The sequence below is a fragment of the Candoia aspera genome, chromosome 5, assembly GCF_035149785.1.
Source record: "Candoia aspera isolate rCanAsp1 chromosome 5, rCanAsp1.hap2, whole genome shotgun sequence".
NCBI classification, from domain to species: domain Eukaryota; kingdom Metazoa; phylum Chordata; class Lepidosauria; order Squamata; family Boidae; genus Candoia; species Candoia aspera.
This window is the reverse complement of record NC_086157.1, coordinates 111,079,789-111,096,096: the sequence shown is the minus strand read 5'-3', so window position 1 is coordinate 111,096,096 and position 16,308 is coordinate 111,079,789. Positions and strand designations below refer to the sequence as shown.

Here is a 16,308-nt window from a genome sequence, read left to right as displayed (position 1 = left end):
TAAGTTAACTTCCTTGATTAGAGAAAAAACAGTATCTACATTTATGGGCTGACGGGTAACCCCTTGTAGACTTTTTGCATGAATCGGAAAAAAATGCACTTACGACTTGTGGTTTTGCTGATTAGAAAAAAAAACTGGATGATAGAAAAATGTGAGCCTTCTTTTGTAATCACAGAGTAAGAGATAGTTTTGTAATTATAGTTATATTTGCTGCAAAGGAAATGGAAGCTTCTTTATATTTCTTTTTATTCTTTCTTTCAGCAATTTTGCTCCTTCCTTCCTCCTTCCCTCCCTCCCTCCCTTTCTCTGCACTTTAGTGGTTTGTGTTAGTTTTTTAATAATAATTAAAAAAAAATCCCGAAATCCCCCCAAATCTCAGCTCTGTTCAAATGTACTGTGTGGTGTGTTTCTGGACAGCACCCATTCCCAAGGTTCGGCTTAAAACCTGAGAAAGTTTAAAGGAGAATAGGCAGGGGGTCCCGGACAGGAACACTATTAAAATACGCACCTACCAATACAATGCCTCAAACCTGTGACCTCAATACCATTGCTGTTGCTGAAGAGAAAAGATTAAACCCTCCTGAATTTTACAGAAGCTGTTGAATTTGTTAGTAAAGTCTGTGATTACGGAGTTCCCATCATGCCAAAGCTAGAAGTTCACCAGATGACTTTGGGCCAGTCACTGTCTCTCAGCCTAACCTACCTCACAGGGCTGTCACAGAGGTAAAAAAACAACAACAACCCAAAACAAAACACTTGTCTGTATGTTGCCTTCTATTTCTTAAATGAGACGTGAAGGTAATAAATAAATAATAAACACCAAAAGGTCATGAAGAGCTGTCTGTAAACTAACTGTGGTTGCGTTTTGTTCATGTTACTGCAGGAGGAAATCTTTGCGTATGCTTGGATTGCAACTGCGGGGAAAATGGGCCCTTGGAGTCCTTGTGTTTGTTTTCCTGCCATATCTGAAGCCCTCTTTCCCTCCCTTCCTTCACTGGAAGGGCGCAAGGTGTTTGGCTGTTTCTGAAAGCGATCTGAAAAAATGGAAAGATTAGCAGAAATGTACCACATGATCCTGAGCCAACTGTGGCCCTGTTTATGGAGACGGGGCTCTCGCAATAGTCAAAAAGGGAGACAGACACTGAATGGGGAAGGAAGGGAGGAGGAGGAAAGAATGAAATCAGATGGAAGGAAGGAGAAGAGAGAGAAGAAGGAATAATAAAGGAGGGAGGGAATGAGAAATAAAGTAGGAAGGAAGGAGGGAGGGAGGAGGAAAGAATGAAGAGAGAAGGAAGGAAAAAAGAAGGGAGGAAGGAATAAAGGAAGGAAGAAGGAAGGAAGGATAAAGAAGGGAGGGAGGGAGGGAGGAAGGGAGGAAGCAGGAAAGAATGTAGACAGAAGGAAGAAGGGAGAAATAAAAAAAGGGGGAAGGAGAACTAAAGAAAGGAGGGAAGAGGAAAGAATGAAGGAAGGAAGGAAGGGATAAAGGAGGGAGAGGGGGAAGGAAGATAAAAAGCTCCATTTAGCTAGCTAGCTAGCTACCTACATACATACATACATGGAACAATAGGACTTCCTTTTTATTTTTTCCAATCGCCTCCCAAGGCAATATTTATTTCGTATTCCGAAGCCACAGGAGATTCCTTAAAGAAGAAAACATTTCTGGACATAATTGACGACTCTCTATTACCCCTCCCATGTGCCCTCTTCTTTACATCCATCAATTGCGAAACAACAGGGCATTCTTTTTCTAATCCCCTCCCTTTCAAAGGGATTACACCTTCAGGCTTGCAGGGAAACTTTTAGAAATGCCCAGAGAATATCCCTAGCTTTTTCTTTCTCTGACTGTCCAGGACTGTCCAGGAGTCAGACCCAGTTTGATGGCACCTAACTTCTGACCCCTAACCTTGCTCACGTACAGAGACTATCCTTCCGCTGTTTCAAGCAATGTTCGCAACCATTCCTAGGGTATAATTCAGCTAATGTCTAGATGGTGCTGTTCCCTTTTGGCTTACAAATATGTATTTCTCTCTCCCTTTTTTTCCAGGGTAGGGTAGATCCTCCAAGCAGAGGAATTCCTCTATAGTACAGTGACCATCCGTCCTTTATTCCAGAAAGTTGTCCTTTAGATTTATTTAATTTAATTACTTATTTTCCTGGCTTCGCTCTCGAATCCTCCTTTGTAAAGCAAAGTTATAAACATAAACAATTACATTTTTTTGGTTTTAATCCTTATGAACCTCTCTGAGACTTGGCCCCTTTTCAGGTTTGTCCTTTATTTTTTCCAAGAAAATATTTTATTTTATTTTCTATCCCACCTTTATTATTATTATTTTTTAATAAATAACTCAAGGTGGCGAACATACCTAATACTCCTTCCTCCTCCTATTTTCCCCACAACAACCCTGTGAGGTGGGCTGGGCTAAGGGAGAGGGACCGGCCCAAAGTCACCCAGCGGCTTTCATGCCCAAGGCAGGACTAGAACTCACGGGCTCCTGGTTTCTAGCCCATTGCCTTAACCACTAGGCCAAACTGGCTCTAAAATATGGCCATGGTACACAATGGACGTTTAGGATTTTTTTCCTATCATCACCCAATTTTAAAAGCCATCTGTATTTGACTGATTCCTCTGAAAAGGGTTATCTGGTTCTTCAATTAATTTATATGGAGAGAGGTTACCCTTGCAGGAAATTGAAAGGATTTCCGCTTGCATCGGAAGAATGAGGCAGGAGAGGAAAAATTGATATTTGTTGATATGAATAATGCAATACTGTGAGCTGAAAAGGTAAGCTAAGCTCCTTCTTCACTCTTTAATGAGCCCCATGTAAGTCAGCAAGATGGTTCCTTCACATCCAGACCCTTTCCAGATGTGGTGAGAACATGACTCCCAGAATTCCTGATCAAGATGGATGCTACATTTTTGACACTTTTGCTAAAAATCTGCAAATCTTTGCTAAAGATGTGTCTTCTGCAATGGATAAGGCAGGTCCTTCTTTGTCATCTCAGCAAGAGGGAATCTTTTCCCCACATCCCACATTTTACTCTCCCCACAGGGCAGGATGGTCCCCATGCAGCACCATCCTTCTCTGGCGGAAGACACATTTAAGAACTTACGACCGCTTGGTCCTCCTTCTTACATGCACTTTGCTTTTCAAAGGTGACTGAATGGGAGCTGGGCCATGAGGAAGAGAAGATCCAATGAGCAACTAGTAGAAAACGCATTTCAGAATGGGGAAGAGACCGTCAGTCAAGTGAGGGAATTAACTCTAGGGAATCTTGAAATAAAATGGCAAAGGCCAGTTTCTCCTAGTGGTCTCCCATTCACATATTAAGCGGAACCAAATGCAGACAGGGCTCAAATATGTCCAGGATCAAATACAAATAGCAAATTAATGTTATGGCATACACAGTGCGAAGGTGGATTATAGCCAGCAGTGTTGCTGTGGGCCAGTGGCGGGGGTGGGGGGTTGACTCCCTGAACTATATCTACCTGGGTTTCAAGTGTGGCACCAGCCATGATCCCAGGGCTGTGGTGGCAGTTGTCATCCAGGAAGATGGTAGTGCTAGAGGTGCTAGATTCCTTTGTGAAGTTGGTGGTGTGGTCTCTGGGACTTAGTTCTGGGAGACCTCAAGTTGCCCTCATGTGGTGTAGAGTCTGTGGGAGTAAGCAACCATGGACCTATCCCAGATCCTCAAGAGTCTGACTCACACAGGTAGCCATGTGTGGGATCTGGTTTATGTCTTCAGGCAGCTGTGAAGTGGTCTGAAGATGGAGGAAATTAACATCATTTAATAGGCAGAAGAAATAACCTCGAGGAACAAGAGGGAGAGCCTCTACCAAGGCAACAGTCAGATAAAAGAAATCTGAGTCTGGGGCAGAACTGTAACCTGAGAAAACGTCTCAGACATGACTCTCCCTAGCTGTCACAAAGACAAAGGGAGGGAGGGGGCAACGCATTCAGACTTGCAAGATTCTGCTACTATAACCTTAAAATAAAAGTAGTATTAGCATGCATGACTTTGCTGTCCTAGTCTGGTCGGTCGTGAAGGGCTGACACATCATTACCATAAAAAATAAGCAAAGCTTCAATCACACTGTTTCAGCCACCATCTTGACTTTTTGGACCATACCTGGCAGATGCCCCTGCCCTGCATACCCTTCTTTTATACGCCTGGGTACTGTCAATATAATTCTAGATCCTCAGATGTAGCCTCTCTCCAGAGCCTTCCTGGGCCACAAAACATGCTCAGTACATCACAGCTGTATCCTTCACCGCCAATCCATACCAAAGTCATCTTCCCGTTGGCATTTCATTTTTCATGTTCCAGGCATAAAAGGTGAATGGTCCCCTCAAGCCATTTCATCTCGGTCAAACAGTAAATCGTTAAGCAATTGGGGAGCAGTTTAACATGCATTGTTAGGTTGGGAAAAGAGAGAGAGAAGAACTGTGTGAAACGGAAACAAGGAGCAAAGCGTCGCCTTCAAAATTTGGGGCACTGAATGCAGTGAGAGGTGGGGGCGAACTCAGATCTAAATTTTCCAACAGTGACTTTTGCACCGCCGCCACAAAAATTAGGCGAATGGCCTTCTCCATTTCATTAAAGTGTCTGCATAAGAGAAATGAAACTCAATAGCTTTAAGATAACTTTAAAAATCAGACTTTCTGAAAAGCATTAGTTGTTACTGCCTCTGTGTTTAGGGGGAAACATAGTTTTTCTGTCTGACATTTGAAATATGGGGCTGCAATTGAAAAGCATACCATTCAAGAATCTCTTCTGAGAACCTCTGGGAACCAAGCAGGTTAGCAAAAAATTGTGCCTGATGACCTCCTTTAATGGTTGGGTTTCCCCCCCTTGTCTTGTATCTGAAATGTCCTTAGATTTCAGAGCAAGCACGCCCATGGCCTGATCATCATCATCCCACCCACCCTCTCCTCCTGTGGCTGAGATAAATTCCTGCTCCACAGCAGATCCAGAGGTCTGCTGTCAGGCCCATCCCAAGAACGACAAAGAATCAGTCCAGCCAAACTTCAGTTCTTTATTTGCTCACACCATCTAGTCAGAATCTTGCCAGACTAAAACTACTCTACGTAACCTCAGAGGGAATAGCCTGGGAAGGCTCTGGGGTGGGGCTGTTCTGAACCCCTTGGTCTTCCCCACAATCACTTCCTGGACTGTGCCTCCTCTTATCTTGCCCTCCTCCTTGGAATGTGCTCCCTCCTTCCTGAGAACCGGCAGCATTACTGAAATCCACCACACCTACAAAAGTCTACAATGAAAAGAAACCCAATCAGATGCATCGAACAGGGCATTTTATGTGGCCACTCTATCAGTATTCAGGGAGGTACCCCATTTAAAAACAACATTAGGATGCCAATTAAGCCAGAATTCCCTGATTCTGACATTCACCAGCTACTGACTGTGCAATATATCATTAGTGATTAAGTTCCCCCTGGCCTTGGAGCTGTCACTCTCTCTCAGATCATCCAACTCAGGAAACTGTTGTGAGGAATCCCACCAAACCCTCCTTCCTTGAAGGGAAGCAGATAAAAGTGACACCCCCCCCAACAAAAACCACCCTGGCTAAATTGATTTCTTTAGTAAGCTGTCGATAGCTAAAATGTTTGCTCGGTTTCTCTAAAGAGCTGCTCTGGCACGCAGATGCCCACCTGGGTAGAAAAGGGTTGCCTTTGGAATTAAGAGAGATGAAAATGCCTGAGTTGGGTGACAAAGAATTTGGGGGAGAGGAAGAAAGAATAAAAAGAGGTACCCAGTTGAGACCTTACATTTCCTTTACAGGTAGTCCTTGCTTAACCATTCGGTTAGTGATGGTTCAGACTTACAATGGTGCTGAAAAAAACAACTTATGACTGGAACTCACACTTACGACCATCGCCGCGTCACTGCAGTCACGTGATCACGATCTAGGTATTTGGCAACTGGTTTACATTTATGAGAGTTGCAGCATCCTATGGTCATGTGATCACCATTTTCTACCTTTCTGTCCGGCTTCTGGCAAGCAAAATCAGTGGGGAACTGCGTGATTCGCTAAATGACTATGTGGTTCTCTTAATGCCTGTGGCGTTTCACTTAATGACCATGGCAAAAAAGGTTGTAAAATCAGGTCAGATTCGCATAATGACCACTTCCAGTCCCAACTGTTGTCATTAAGTGAGGACTACCTGTACTCTTGAAAGGACCCAATCTAAATTCCTAAGGGCTATACTACTTGCATTCCAAACAAAGTATTGAGGAAGAAGGCGTTAAGGAGGGTTGACTGAAGTCAAAATGGGCGCATGGACTTGCATTATAGCATACTAGCTGAAGTTAATGCCCTCCCCCCTGCCCCCAGCTTGAGGACAATTATGAATCAGTATGGAGCAGGACAATTCCACAAAACTCCAACTTCTCAGCTCTTCCAGGGAGGCGTTCTTAATGACGGGGTATGAGTACGCACTTAGTGCATTTAAACAACGCTTTAAAGAACTAGAAGCTGGACCTGTCCACTTTGCCCAAGAATGCTTTTCTGAGCAGTCAACTTCCCTTTTTCAAACCAGTGAGGTATTTACACCTCCAAATTCTGAACAGCACTAACTTTAGCATGCTTTAATTCTCTCTCCACAGCAGCTATGGAGGGCTGATATAAAGAAGTTCCCTATGAGCTAAGACCGTGCCCTGCGCATAAGGGGCTATTGAAACTACAGCTCATGTCTGGTTACATTGCACCTTCTATAGGGATCCTATGACCCACCTTATCACTCCTTACTTGATAAAACACCTGGGAAATTCTGATCATTTTTACGTACAGTTACTGTAACCAGATCAGAATGACCTAATTTCCTTGATTCTAGCCAAATTCTGTTATACGGCCTGTAAAATTAAACACATTCTGATATCCACTGATGAATTTGCCGCCAACTGTAACAACCTTAACCTGTTTTATGTTTTTGCTCTTTTTTTATTTTTAATGTTTTAGTTTGAACTCTGGTCTGTGACTATAATAAATTCTGTCATCTGTCTATCATCCATCCATCCATCCATCTATCATTGGTAGTCCTCACTTAATGACTGCTTTGTTTAGTGACTGTTCAAAGTTACAGTGGCGCTGAAAACGCAACTTTACGACCAGTCCTCACACTAATGACTGTCGCAGTGTCCTACGGTCACGTGATCACCATTTGTGCACTTCACAGCTGGCTTCCAACAAGCAGAGTCAATGGAGAATCCGTAGTAAAATCGCAAGTCATGGTCATGTGATGTCTCGCTTAATAACCACATTGCTTAGCAATGGAGTTGCCAATCCCAATTGTGGTCATTAAGCAAGGATTACCTCCATCCATCCATCATCTGGTTGTGTTTACAAACACATCTATATTAAGCAAGGACTCCCTCCCCCACCCTCTGTACCTCTCACTAGCTAGAAAAAAGAGCTACTGGAAACCAGGGCCCTCAACCTTTGGGATTTTGAAAGCATGTTGAGGGTCTTCTTGCACAGCGGTAACCATGAGGGGCTTGCCTGCTCAAAAAATGGCACCTGGGTATCCTGGTTCCATGTCCAAGGAGAGCATCTAGAGTGGCTTTTCATAGGTAATTGATGCACCTGAAGCTTCCTTGGTGGGGTGAGGGTGAAAAATGAGAACTCTGGAGTCAGGATTTTGGAGGGAAAAAGATGGACTATTTGAGGACTATTTAATAGTCCATCTTTTTCCCCATCCAAAATCCTGACCCCAGAGTTCTCATTTTTCACCCTCACCCCACCAAGGAAGCTTCAGGTGCATCAATTACCTATGAAAAGCCACATCAGATATGTTCTAATCGTTTAAGTTCCTTTGGCAGCAACAGTAAACCATCTCAGAGGCTGCAGAGAGCCATGGAGGTGGCACTGAAGGGAATATTCAGAAGCCATTACAGAAACAAGGGCAGAAGCATTCCTTAAGCCCTGGGAGAGGAGACAGTGTTAGGAAGAGGCTCAGCCTGGCTCCTCTTGGACTCAGTGGGGTAGAAGAGGCAGGGAAGGTGAGACAAAAGCAGCCTTGTGACAGTGGTGGACAAAGGACTATAATCATTGTCCCTCTCCAATACTCTGAAAACTGTACTCCATTTGGTGTATTTTGATGTATTTTGATTTTTGTAGATTTGAGGTGGCTTCTGGATAGACTTCTATGATAGTTTTCTCTATCATATTTTGGACACACCGCGCAGAGACTCAGAACCTTTGAGAAGTCTGTAAGACTGCAAAAAGTTGAAGGAAAGAGAAGAGGAGGGCAACCTGCTGCAAGATGGATGGACTCCATTACAACAGCACTGAAGACTCCCCTGAGAGATCTGAAAGGCCAAGTTGAAGACAGATCATCCTGGAGAAAGCCTATCTGTGTGGTTGCTAAGAGCTGACATTGAGTGATGGCACTTAAGCAGTCAACCAAAGGAGAAATCATCCACTCAGTTTTTCAGACCAAAAATTAATGGAGAAGTTTCAGTGGCCCTTAATGCCACACATGCTTCCCAGACATCTCTTGGGCAGAAAGCTATGAAAGCTGCAGGAACAGGAAGAACAGACTCACTGCAGTTTCTATTCCTAGGTAACCACAAGGCCTCTAACACCATTCCTCAGTTGTCTGATAGAATCCCACACCAAAGATGATTTCCTCAGACCTGTTTCCATTCTCTTTTTCCTTCAGTGTGAAACTGTCCCCCGTTGCAACAGGCTGACCGTTTGTGCAAATGGGCTTCTGCAGCATGACCATAAATAATGAAAGCAGAACTCTGCATGTCAAAAGAAATCAGAACATTGCCTCTTGCAGGACAGGAACATTGATTTCCACCAACCACTCCATACCCCCATCCCTCTTTATTTGCTTGCCAGATACCTTTAGGGAAACTGCAGCTTAGCAAGACTACACAGAGAATATCAAAAAGGAGGCTGTTACGTTCTCTCACCTCCTCTTGGACTTTTGCGAGATTCAATGAGGGAGAATGGATTTGAGGGGTTGGTGGCAATCACAAATGGTAGGCCCGGTTCAAACTTGTGGATCTTCACTTCAATTAACTTCTAGTTGTCCAGAACAGGCTGGAAAGTCCATTGTGGAGGAAATCAGTACCAAATTAGCAGGTAGAACAAAGAGTCCTTGCCAATGTCGAACAGAGGAGTTGAATAACTAATTGAGGAGTTGAATACATAAGAAGCAGCTTTATAACAAGATAGGCTGATCGCAGGGTGTCCTTTCCATCTTTGTAGTGCTGGGTCTCTTCATTAGATCACTTGTAACTGCCTATCCCAATGGGATCAATTCCATCTCTCCCAGAAACAAGAAGAAGAAGGAGAAGGAGAAGGAGAAGAAGGGGAGGAGGAGGGGGAGGGGGAGGAGGAAGGAGAAAGGATTATAAATATGAAGTTATGGATTCCTAAACTTGGAGGGGAAAATTTTGTTCTGATGGTGCATATCACGTTTGGCCTTCCCGGAGATTCACAGAGATTGGTGCACGTCCATCAAGGCAGGGATTAGCAACCTACCCCTGTCTGCTCAATATTTAAATATTGTAACATTTTGGCAATCTCTTCCCAAGATACCAAGGGATCTCCTCTGAAGGTTCACCAACACCTTCTATCTTACTGTTTCTCAATCTCAGCAACTTTAAAGTGGGTGGACTTCTACTCCCAGAATTCCACAGCCAGCATGTTGGCTTGAGTAATTGTCTTCCAAATAGGACAACAGGAGGACCTATTGGCAATACTTAAAGTTACTGATGCCTCCCCAGGGAATCACAATGCATAACCGCCCAGAGTCCCTCTGGTGGGAGGAGATGGGTGGTGACAAATTTGATAAACAAAATAAAATAAAATAGTTGGCTGTTTGGACTGTTTATGAATCCTTGACTGATTCTGCTGTTTCAGATTTCTGCAAAGATGGGAAGATGGAGATTCTGAATCAAAAGATGATGGCAAAGCTGTGTCCCTTCTTTGTGGAAGCCCTGAATCCAGAACTGACTTTTCTTCTCTTGAGAAACTAGTCTCATCTTTCTCAGGGTCTTTTGCAAGAAGATGTGAGGACAAGAAGTCATGACAAAGGAAGAAATCATGGCGGAAGAGCTTAGATGACAGATAACATTCTTTTCACCATCAGTCTTCCCCAACCATCTATGGCTATAGGCTATATGGGGAGATTAGATATTAACAGTGGTGTACAGTGGCAAATAGAGGGAGAAAATGTAGAGGCAGTGAAAGACTTTGTATTTCTAGGTGTGAAGATTACTGCAGGTGCTGACTGCAGTCAGGAAATCAGAAGACGCTTCATCCTTGGGAGAAGAGCAATGACCAATCTCGATAAAATAGTTAAGAGCAGAGACATCACACTGACAACAAAGGCCCGCATAGTTAAAGCAATGGTGTTCCCCGTAGTAACATATGGCTGCGAGAGCTGGACCATAAGGAAGGCTGAGTGAAGGAAGATTGATGCTTTTGAACTGTGGTGTTGGAGGAAAATTCTGAGAGTGCCTTGGACTGCAAGAAGATCCAACCAGTCCATCCTCCAGGAAATAAAGCCAGACTGCTCACTTGAGGGAATGATATTAAAGGCAAAACTGAAATACTTTGGCCACATAATGAGAAGACAGGACACCCTGGAGAAGATGCTGATGCTGGGGAGAGTGGAGGGCAAAAGGAAGAGGGGCCGACCAAGGGCAAGGTGGATGGATGATATTCTAGAGGTGACGGACTCATCCCTGGGAGACCTGGGGGTGTTGACGAGCAACAGGAAGCCTGGCGTGGGCTGGTCCATGAAGTCACGAAGAGTCGGAAGCGACTAAATGAATAAACAACAACACTATCAATTATAGGAAAACAAGCTGAGGATCCAAAATGAATCTTCTGTAGTAAGCAGTGATTCCAGTAGAGTTGCCAAAGAAGACTTCTGTAGGAGAGTTAATATCCCCCATCCCCTCAAAAGAGGGTTCCCTGGGGACAAGAACTTTGAAACCCACAACTTTAAGAAATATAGGAAAATAGCAAGAGGTTGGGTGAAAGAATTCCAAGAGAGAATTCACCTGAAATGTATGGGAACCTTCCATTCCCAAAATATTCCATCTAGAATTTCTTCTTTACCTTTAGAAATGTACTCTTACTTCATTTTCACAAATCCTTTGTGAACAAGCTTTGTCAAAATCTATTGGGAAAAGTGAAGATCAAAAAGGAACATGATGGATTTGATTTTGCATAAAGGCACTGCCTGTGGATTTGGGAGATGTTCTCAAACCTGCCAGAATGAAAACGTGGGATTACAGGATGTGTCACCAAATTTTTGTTATAAAATAAAAGTGACAGCAGTCACACATAAGCCTACCTAGAGGGAGTTGAAATTTCACTTTGAAGTAGAAACAAATCTATGGGGGCTTGTGAAGGTGGAGAGGTGCTCAAAGAACAGTCCAGGAATAAATGCAGGTCTTGTTCTTTGGACTCATTTGTAACACCAAGATAAGACCAAGTTTCATGGGATTTCAAGATGGAAGGAAGAACAACCCTGCATCAAAAGAGATTGCACTTCCTTGCAACTTTATCTCTTTACTTAATTAAATAATTCATGACCTTCTCAGAGCAGTATGCAACACAACCTAGAATTCAAAAATTAACGCTACAGCTGTGTGTTCACACAACAAGCCTGACCTGCTTACTGAATTAACACATTTTCTGTGTTTACACAATCCACTGATCCATAAACCAACCTATTATCCTGGATTCACATAACACATTATCCCCCCCCCCAACCCCAAACAAAACTAAACAAAGATTAGCACTAACAAGTTGTGCAAAGATGCAGCTGCTAATAAAATGCTCTGTGACCATGGCTAACATGAAAGGCAATAAAAAAAAATAGTCAAAATGACGTTGTGGTTGTTATAGTGTTGGAGTCAAGTCCAACCTTGGATAGGCACTGGGTGACTTTCTCAGCTGACCCTACAGGAAAAACGGGGGAAAAAATTGTATGGAAGAACTGGAAAGTATTAAGTACGTCACCTTGACCTCATGGCGGAAACACAAAATATATATCCAACCAACAGTAACAAGCATGGTGGCAACAGAATTAATGTTTAAAATCAGATAGTACTATATGCACAACGTGCCCTCCCGCAAATCCAAACTCACTTACAAGCCAAGATAAACCAATGAGCCTTGAGATCAGTGCTTTTCAATCTCAGCAAGTTTAAGATGTGTGGACTTCAACTCCCAGAATTCCCCAGCCAGCCATTGCTGGCTGGGGAATTCTGGGAGTTGGTCCACACATCTTAAAATTGCTGAGGTTGAGAAACACTGCTTTAGATTCTTCTTGAAAACCTGTAATGGTCTTGCTTGAGGAAGGTCAAGTGAACAGAGTTCAACAAGTAGAAAGCCATTGTTGATCTCTTGTGCCTAAATCTTCTTGCATTTGGATATCAGAAGAGTGACTCTGCTGTTGATTTCAGAGTATCAGCAAATTTGTATGAGTTTTTTTAAAGATAAACTTAATCTAACTTTATCAAGGTTTGCAATTTAACATGAAAAGTTAGAGCTGAGCTGGATGAGTCCCAAAAGCTACTCTACATTTTGTTTTCTAGCCTGTGATCTACAAAACTGTTCCTTAAAAATGCCTACATAGTAGAACACCACCTACGTTTCTTTTTAAAATGAGGAATGCCTATCACTCTTTCTCTAAAAAGGAGGAAAATAAAAGGAATATTGAAATAAAACTTCTTTACATTTAATGCATTGATTAGAAATCCAAATGGGACATATGAGCTTGCCTATCTATGTCTGGGGGTGAAATTCAATCTTGCCTTGGATTTAGCATAAAATTCAGATTATTTTGATGTTTGGACAGTGTTGGGCTTTTTTTGACGTTTTTTCTTGGTGGTAGCACTAAAATACATTTTCACTTCAACAAATATTGAAGAGAAAGGTAGATGGACTTTCAATGCCTTTTTGCTTAAAGGCTCATGTTCTCAATGGACTGCCACTGAATCTTCTAGGGATGAAACTTAGTTGTTTTCACATGATGCCTGAGGAGACATTTTCCAACATCTCTATGTTCACGGGCAAGGGACTGCCTTAGCTAGTGAAACTGAATGGATCTAGAACTCCAAAAGACACATCTTGGATTTAGGACCACCTCAGGTAACATCTTGAGGTTCTTTGGAAAATGTGAGCTTTCCATGCTTCAGAAACCATGGTTTGGTAATTGTAGCCCATGTTAGCATAAAGGCCAGCATCTAGTAGTCAGTTTCCATCCAGCTAGAAAATTACTATTCTCTCAGGAAATACTTTTATATACAGGTTTAAAGGGTAAATATGCCAAACAGTTTTGTGAACTCTTAGAATCTGTAAGTCTTCAGGTCTTGCAGAATGGGAACCTTCACTGACTTATATTCTAGAGAGAGAATTTCTGAGTTCACAGCAAATATCTATAGCAGAAAAACTCTTGCCTTTACGGGGCATCCTTGGGGGGATTGAGAAGTCAAAAAGGTCAGTATGGCAGCTATGATCACACAAACAAAGTTGCATGTAAAAAAGAGTGGGGCTTTGACTGCCTGGTTGCAACTGTCATCTGCCTTTCTTGACCCCACTCTGCAGACACTCCAATGTCCTCCGGTCTGTTGCATCCAAATGTTTTTTTTTCCTATTTCTCTGTATCATGCATGTTTGCAAGTACTGTAATTTGATTTCTACCTGTTCCCTTTGAATAGAAAAGCCATTTCACACTAAAACAAACAACATTAAGGCTAGAAAAGTCCAATTTTCACTGGCAAGATTACAGTGTGTGTGTAGGGGGGTGGCTTGCATTCTCTTGTTTTGGTATATTTTTTTTTCAACAAACAAAAAAACCCCATGCCAAAAGAGCAACTTTGTGGAATGCTCGGGTGACTAACAAGCAGGCAAAAAGTGCCGTAATTCTAGAGGATTTGGTAATTGGATTCACCAAGGATAACGATGTTGACCTTCCGATCTGGAAATAAACTAGGCGTTCAGCTTGTAAGTGCTGTTTGCATTAATTCTAATTGCCCATATATGGCAATTTGACCTGGTACTGCTGAGAGGACAAGGAACAGGTAACTAATGATTACCATTAGCTTGTTTTACTAACAACATCAGTGAAGCAAAGGGATATTTAGGACAACTGTTTATGGACCTCACGAAATCTTGGCTTTGACATCTGGGTGTGATTGGTCCAATAGGGAGATTTCCCCCCAAATGCCTAGGTGTCAAAGTTAACAGAAGAACTTCTTGGTTGGGAGCAAAGTCTGTCTCAGCTCAATTTAATTACCTCACACGTCTTCGTAAACTCAGTTGTTTGAGCACAATGTTGGCTATTCTCATTGGCATCAAGCCTCCAGGTGAAGGTTTCTCCCATGTTCAGGGAATGACCATAGTTCAGTAATGTGTATTATTCAGATGGTAGGTTAGATTCCTTATATATTCAATGGATGTTAAAATATTAGCTTTGCCAGCACTGGGCCAGGATAACCAGACCCATAAGAAGACTTGGAACATATGGCCTCTTGCTCAATAAGCCTTCAGACACAATCCAAATCCATGGCTCAGAGGTGGAGTGCATGTTTGGCACATAAAAGATTTCACCTGTAATCTCCAAATTTCTAGTTAAGAGGCCATCCTGTGATCAGAGAACCATAGAATTGGAAAAGGACACTTTACCCCGTTACGTTAAACTTGAGATTTTAGAGATCTATTCCCAGCAACGTATTTAGCGTTAGACTAACCAAGTGCTAGTCTGATTTGATCATGACAGTTCCTTAGATTTCAGTCCTTTAGGCATCTCACAGCTTATCCACAGCCAAACAACAAAAGGGCCAGACAAATAATTTTCCATCTTTCATTTCCAACTCAGAGAGACACTTGTCATGTTAAATACACACACACACACACACACACACATACACACACACACAGTATGTATGTATATGTGTGTGTGTGTCTATGTATGTGTGTGTGTGTATATACACACACTGTATATATATACTGTATATATATATATATATATACCATATATAGACAGACAGACAGACAGACAGACACCACTACCTGACTGGTAAGGCATTTCTGGACCCCTGCTAGATATGGGTTGTGATAGATATTTTAATCAGAATCCTCCTCCTCCTCAACTCTGAACAGAAGCTTATACTGCTAAATAATAATCTCAAAGTTATCTTGATACCTATAGAGATATTTCTTTTTTTTAACATAATTTTTATTAAAAATGATTTTACATAAGCTTAAAAAACTACAGAAACATAAAAGGGAAAATAGAAAGAAGAAAATATAGAAGAATAGGAGAAAAACTGAAAGATAACAAAAACAAGAGAAAGAGGAAACAAGAAAAAAACAATATCTAACAAAGCATCTTCCAACCTTCTTTGTAGCAGTTACAAACATAATAATTGTACAGGCAGTCCTCACTTAACAACCATTCATTTAGTGATAGTTCAGACCTACAATGTTGCTGGAAAAACCCGACTTACATCCAGTCCTCACACTTATGACCACTGCAGTGTCCCCGCCATCACATGATCACAATTTGGGTGCTTGGCAACCAGTTCCCATTTATGACCATTGCAGCATCCTGTGGCCACGTGATCACCATTTTCAACCTTTCTGGCTGGCTTCTGGCAAGTAAAATCAATGGGGAACTGTGTGATTCGCTTAATGACCACATGGTTTGCTTAGCACCCACAGTGATTTGCTTAATGGCCGCTGCAGAAAAGGTCGTAAAATTGGGTCAGGTTCACTTAATAACCACTTGCTTAGCAACCAAAATTCTGGTCCCAATTGTGGTCGTTAAGAGCAAGGACTGCCTGTAATCCTCACCCTCCCAAATTAGATATCATGGTTTCCCTTCTTCCCATAAACAAACCTTTTTAATCACCTACAGAGAGATTAGTAGAAGGGAAGGCATTCCTTATGGAATGCAGGTTTCACAAGGATTCAGAGGACTGACAAAGACTGGATACCTGTCTCCATTACAGCAGACTCAGGAACAGTGATGGCCAGAAACTCTGCAGATCAATTCTTGGCGTCCTCTGCTCTTCTACTTGTGATGGCAGTGCAGAAGACCATTCTAAGAAAGACAGCAAGGAATGCCATGCATGTTAGACCCTCAGAAGGCACAACAATTAAACTCAGCAGTCTTTTTGCAAGCAAATGAAACACAAAATTAACCAATTAATTAAGAGGAGAAATAGCTGGCTGAATTTCTTTGCTCTGCAAACACTTTCTAGATATTAGGATTATTCATAGCTAGGATAATTAAGGTTTATTTTCAACATCAT

At 42.2% G+C, this 16,308-nt stretch overlaps 1 protein-coding gene across 1 annotated transcript in view; it reads right to left on the bottom strand.

Moving 5' to 3' along the window:
- The window catches only part of TENM4 (teneurin transmembrane protein 4), a 445,069-nt gene extending 429,000 nt beyond the window's left edge, over positions 1-16,069 (bottom strand). The window contains exon 1 of the mRNA XM_063305935.1: positions 15,991-16,069. The gene's annotated coding sequence lies outside the window, so the exon portion shown is untranslated. The remainder of the gene's footprint in view (positions 1-15,990) is intronic.
- Positions 16,070-16,308: the final 239 nt, after the last annotated feature.